The sequence below is a fragment of the Nerophis ophidion genome, linkage group LG08, assembly GCF_033978795.1.
Source record: "Nerophis ophidion isolate RoL-2023_Sa linkage group LG08, RoL_Noph_v1.0, whole genome shotgun sequence".
Classification (NCBI taxonomy): Eukaryota; Metazoa; Chordata; class Actinopteri; order Syngnathiformes; family Syngnathidae; genus Nerophis; species Nerophis ophidion.
In genome coordinates this window covers 3,127,151-3,134,020 of record NC_084618.1, presented here as the reverse complement: position 1 = coordinate 3,134,020, position 6,870 = coordinate 3,127,151, and positions in this window count along the sequence as shown.

The window sequence follows — 6,870 nt, the reverse complement described above, 5'->3', positions numbered from 1 at the left end:
CCTCCCGGATGGCAGAGCTTCTCACCCTATCTCTAAGGGAGAGACCTGGAAACTCATTTGGGCCGCTTGTACCCGTGATCTTATCCTTTCGGTCATGACCCAAAGCTCATGACCATAGGTGAGGATGGGAACGTACATCGACCGGTAAATTGAGAGCTTTGCCTTCCGGCTCAGCTCCTTCTTCACCACAACAGATCGGTACAACGTCCGCATTACTGAAGACGCCGCACCGATCCGCCTGTCGATCTCACGATCCACTCTTCCCTCACTCGTGAACAAGACTGCGAGGTACAAACCCCGTTTCCATATGAGTTGGGAAATGGTGTTAGATGTAAATATAAACAGAATACAATGATTTGCAAATCCTTTTCAAGCCATATTCAGTTGAATATGCTACAAAGACAACATATTTCATGTTCAAACTCATAAACATGTTTTTGTGTACAAATAATCATTAACTTTAGAATTTGATGCCAGCAACATGTGACAAAGAAGTTGGGAAAGGTGGCAATAAATACTGATAAAGTTGAGGAATGCTCATCAAACACCTATATGGAACATCCCACAGGTGTGCAGGCTAATTGGGAACAGGTGGGTGCCATGATTGGCTATAAAAGCAGCTTCCATGAAATGCTAAGTAATTCACAAACAAGGATGAGGCGAGGGTCACCATTTTTAAGCAAATTGTCGAACAGTTTTAGAACAACATTTCTCAACGAGCTATTGCAAGGAATTTAGGGATTTCAACATCTACGCTCCGTAAAACCATCAAAAAGTTCAGAGAATCTGGAGAAATCACTGCACGTAAGCCATGATATTACAGACCTTTGATCCCTCAGGCGGTACCGCATCAACAACCGACATCGGTGTGTAAAGGATATCACCATGTGGGCTCAGGAACACTTCATAAAACCACTGTCAGTAACTACAGTTGGTCGCTACATCTGTATGTGCAAGTTAAAACTCTACTATGCAAAGAAAAACCCATTTATCAACAACATCCAGGAACGCCACCGGCTTGGCTGGGCCCGAGCTCATCTAAGATGGACTGATGCAAAGTGGAAAAGTGTTCTGTGGTCTGACAAGTCCACATTTTAAATTATAATTGGAAACTGTGGACGTGGTGTCCTCCGGAACAAAGAGGAAAAGAACCATCCGGATTGTTATAGGTGCAAAGTTCAAAAGCCAGCATGTGTGATGGTATGGGGGTGTATTAGTGCCCAAGGCATGGGTAACTTACACATCTGTGAAGGCACCATTAATGCTGAATGGTCCATACAGGTTTTGGAACAACATATGTTGTCATACACGCAACGTTATCATGGACGCCCCTGCTTATTTCAGCAAGACAATGCCAAGCCATGTGTTACAACAGCGTGGCTTCGTAGTAAAAGAGTGCGGGTACTTTCCTGGCCCGCCTGCAGTCCAGACCTGTCTCCCATCGAAAATGTGTGGCGCATTATGAAGCGTAAAATACGACAACAAGACCCCGGACTTTTGAAGGACTGAAGCTCTACATAAAACAAGAATGGGAAAGAATTCCACTTTCAAAGCTTCAACAATTAGTTTCCTCAGTTCCCAAACGTTTATTGAGTGTTGTTAAAAGAAAAGGTGATGTAACACAGTGGTGAACATGCCCTTTCCCAACTACTTTGGCACTTGTTGCAGCCATGATATTCTAAGTTAATTATTATTTGCAAAAAATATTAAGTTTATGAGTTTGAACATCAAATATGTTGTCTTTGTAGCATATTCAACTGAATATGGGTTGAAAAGGATTTGCAAATCATTGTATTCTGTTTATATTTACATCTAACACAATTTCCCAACTCATATGGAAACGGGGTTTGTAGAATTTAATGGAATTGTCTTGCTGAAATAAGCAGGGGCGTCCACACGTGTTGCTCCAAAACCTGTATGTACCTTTCAGCATTAATGGTGCCTTCACAGATGTGTAAGTTACCCATGCCTTGGGCACTAATACACACCCATACCATCACACATCCTGGCTTTTACACTTTGTGCCTATAACAATCCGGATGATTCTTTTCCTCTTTGTTCCGGAGGACACCACATCCTCTGTTTCCAAATATATTTTGAAATTTGGACTCGTCAGACCACAGAACACATTTCCACTTTGCATCAGTCCTTCTTAGGTGAGCTCGGGTCCAGCCAAGCCGGCGGCGTTCCTGGGTGTTGTTGATAATTGGCTTTGGCTTTGCATAGTAGAGTTTTAACTTGCACTTACAGATGTAGCGACCAACTGTAGTTACTGACAGTGGTTTTATGAAGTGTTCCTGAGCCCACATGGTGATATCCTTTACACACCGATGTCGGTTGTTGATGCGGTACCGCCTGAGGGCTCAAAGGTCCGTAATATCATGGCTTACGTGCAGTGATTTCTCCAGATTCTCTGAACCCTTTGATGATTTTACGGACCATAGATGGTAAAATCCCTAAATTCCTCGCAATAGCTCGTTGAGAAATGTTGTTCTAAAACTGTTCGACAATTTGCTTACAAAGTGGTGACCCTCGCCCCATCCTTGTTTGTGAATTACTTAGCATTTCACGGAAGCTGCTTTTATACCCAATCATGGCACCCACCTGTTCCCAATTAGCCTGCACACCTGTGGGATGTTCCAAATAAGTGTTTGGTGAGCATTCCTCAACTTTATCAGTATTTATTGCCACCTTTCCCAACTTCTTTGTCACGTGTTGCTGGCATCAAATTCTAAAGTTAATGATTATTTGCACACAAAAAAAACATGTTTATGAGTTTGAACATCAAATATGTTGTCTTTGTAGCATATTCAACTGAATATGGCTCGAAAATGATTTGCAAATCCGTTTATATTTACATTTAACACAGTTTCCCAACTCATATGGAAACGGGGTTAGTACACACAGTTTGCACCACATCTGGCTTACCTACCTGCAGTATTGCAAGATAAGCCTTGTTGTTTGCTACATTTTGCACCATTGATCCCCTTGTAAGTCATGGGTGTTGGCCTTGTAATTTTCTTTAGTTACACAACGTTCAATTCCAGCACGAAGGCCGAGCACGTACCACACGCGCTCTGCAACCGAGGTGGTTTTAACGTTGAGGCGGGGAGACGTGCGGGCAGGATAAAGCGCCGCCTGGCAGGCGCATAAACACTAAAAAAGCTTTACTAGGACAGGACTTGCAAGGGTTTTTATTGGCTTTTTTACACTCGATTAACGTCAATTGATCCCCTAAACCTCCACAGCCCACAGTACAAAACGCCACCGGTCGCTGGCAAATGGTCCGCGGCCGCCGTGAGAGAAGAAGAAGGGGAAACAGATGCATGCTGTGCAGGAATGTGGAATTGTTACCGAGTGTTTTGTCTTGCATCCACTCCTTATTACTCGCCAGCACCTGCAAAGGCTTTTTATGGCTCGCTGTGCTGGAGTGACAACACCTGGCACGGCGGCATGAAAGCCCTGAAATTGAACCAACCCCAAGGGTGCTTGATGTCCGCCCTCGCGTCTAAACTGAGCCTCTGGATGCTGCTCTATTTACCCGGGGGAGAGTCGGGGTAAAGCACTCGCTTCAGAATCCCATTTCACCCACTCTTAACTACTCCGCCTCCTTGCCGCCATCTTGGGCAGGGCTCCAGCGCGCCCCGGCCTGCCATCGGACCATCGCTTCCGCCTCTCCACATCCAACAAAAATCTATATTTTTTTTTTTATAGTGAGTCTCAGACTAGAACTGCAGCTCTAGGAGAAGAAGTGCAGACTACTTCCATCAGCCATGGCTGTAAGTCATTGGAAAATGTCGTTGTGTATTTGAAGGTGGCGTGATGGGTGATGAGCCAAGGAGACGCCATGGGGAATCGTCGAACAAAGAGCTTTATTTTGTTAAAGCGAGCCTCAGACTAGAACTGCAGCTCCAGGAGAAGAATTTGCAACCGTTTACACCACATATTGATTGATTGATCGAGACTATTTTTAGTAGATTGCACAGTACAGTACATATTCCGTACAATTGACTACTAAATGGTAACACCCCAATAAGTTTTCAACCCATTTAAGTCGGGGTCCATCCATCCATTTTCTACCGCTTATTCCCTTTTGGGGTCGCGGGGGGCGCTGGCGCCTATCTCAGCTACAATCGGGCGGAAGGCGGGGTACACCCTGGACAAGTCGCCACCTTATCTCAGGGCCAACACAGATAGACAGACAACATTCACACACTAGGGACAATTAAGTGTTGCCAATCAACCTATCCCCAGGTGCATCCACGTTAATCAATTCATGGTACCTGCTATGTGACATTTGTTAACTGTTAGCATGCAAACAATAGCATGTTGGCAAGCTAACTTAAAGCGTGCTAAATTTTTCCATCTAATTTTACACTTTTTTTCTCTATTTTTCCAGCCATACACCTGAGCGTCATATAAGTTGGTATGAGAAAGACGCTAACTATTAGCATGCTAACATTAGCATGCTAACTTTTTGAGCTAGTTTTGCAACTGTCTACACCACAGTCATATCACTTGCTATGTGACATTTGTTAACTCTTACATTCAAACAATAGCATGTTGGCAAGCTAACTTAAAGCATGCTAAGTTTTTTTATCTAATTTTAACTTTTTTCTCTATTTTCACAGCCGTACACCTTAAAGTCATATCACTTGGCATGTGAAAGAAGCTAACTATTATCATGCTAACATTAGCATGCTAACTTTTTGAGCTAGTTTTGCAACTGTCTACACAACAGTCATATCACTTGCTATGTGACATTTATTAACTCTTACATTCAAACAATAGGATGTTGGCAAGCTAACTTAAAGCATGCTAAGTTTTTCATCTATTTTCTTCAATTTTTTTCTCTATTTTTGCAGCCATACACCTAAGAGTCATATAACTTGGTATGTGAAAGAAGCTAACTATTAGCATGCTAACATTTGCATGCTCACTTTTTGAGCTAATTTTGCAACCGTTTACACCACAGTCATATCACTTGCTATTTTACATTTTATTAACTGTTAACATGCAAACAATAGCATGCTGGCATGCTAACTTAAGAATGCTACGTTTTTCATCTAATTTTACACTTTTTTTCTCTATTTTTGCAGCCATACACCTTAGAGTTATATAACTTGGTATGTGAAAGAAGCTAACTATTAGCATGCTAACATTTGCATGCTCACTTTTTGAGCTAATTTTGCAACCGTTTACACCACAGTCATATCACTTGCTATGTGACATTTGTTAACTGTTAGCATGCAAACGATAGCATGTTGGCGAGCTAACTTAAGAATGCTAAGTTTTTTATCTAATTTTAAACGTTTTTCTCTATTTTCACAGCCGTACACCTTAAAGTCATATCACTTGGCATGTGAAAGAAGCTAACTATTATCATGCTAACATTAGCATGCTAACTTTTTGAGCTAGTTTTGCAACTGTCTACACCACAGTCATATCACTTGCTGTGTGACATTTGTTAACTCTTACATTCAAACAATAGCATGTTGGCAAGCTAACTTAAAGCATGCTAAGTATTTTTTATATATTTTCTTCACTTTTTTCTCTATTTTCACAGCCATACACCTTAGAGTCATATAACTTGGTATGTGAAAGAAGCTAACTATTAGCATGCTAACATTTGCATGCTCACTTTTTGAGCTAATTTTGCAACCGTTTACACCACAGTCATATCACTTGCTATGTGACATTTGTTAACTGTTAGCATGCAAACGATAGCATGTTGGCGAGCTAACTTAAGAAGGCTAAGTTTTTTATCTAATTTTAAACTTTTTTCTCTATTTTCATAGCCGTAAACCTTTAAGTCATATCACTTGGCATGTGAAAGAAGCTAACTATTATCATGCTAACATTAGCATGCTAACTTTTTGAGCTAGTTTTGCAACTGTCTACACAACAGTCATATCACTTGCTATGTGACATTTATTAACTCTTACATTCAAACAATAGCATGTTGGCAAGCTAACTTAAAGCATGCTAAGTTTTTCATCTATTTTCTTCAATTTTTTATCTATTTTTGCAGCCATACACCTTAGAGTCATATAACTTGGCATGTGAAAGAAGCTAACTTTTATCATGCTAACATTAGCATGCTAACTTTTTGAGCTAGTTTTGCAACTGTCTACACAACAGTCATATCACTTGCTATGTGACATTTATTAACTCTTACATTCAAACAATAGCATGTTGGCAAGCTAACTTAAAGCATGCTAAGTTTTTTATCTATTTTCTTCACTTTTTTTCTCTATTTTTGCAGCCATACACCTAAGAGTCATATAACTTGGTATGTGAAAGAAGCTAACAATTAGCATGCTAACTTTTTGAGCTAATTTTGCAACCGTTTACACCACAGTCATTTCACTTGCTATGTTACATTTGTTAACATGCAAACAATAGCATGCTGGCATGCTAACTTAAGAATGCTAAGTTTTTCATCTAATTTTACACTTTTTTCTCTATTTTCGCAGCCATACACCTTAGAGTCATGTAACTTGGTATGTGGAAGACGCTAACTATTTGCATGCTAACATTAGCGTGCTAACTTTTTGAGCTAGTTTTGCAACTGTCTACACCACAGTCATATCACTTGCTGTGTGACATTTGTTAACTCTTACATTCAAACAATAGCATGTTGGCAAGCTAACTTAAAGCATGCTAAGTTTTTTATCTAATTCTAACTTTTTTTCTCTATTTTCACAGCCGTACACCTTAAAGTCATATCACTTGGCATGTGAAAAAAGCTAACTATTATCATGCTAACATTAGCATGCTAACTTTTTGAGCTAGTTTTGCAACTGTCTACACAACAGTCATATCACTTGCTGTGTGACATTTGTTAACTGTTACATTCAAACAATAGCA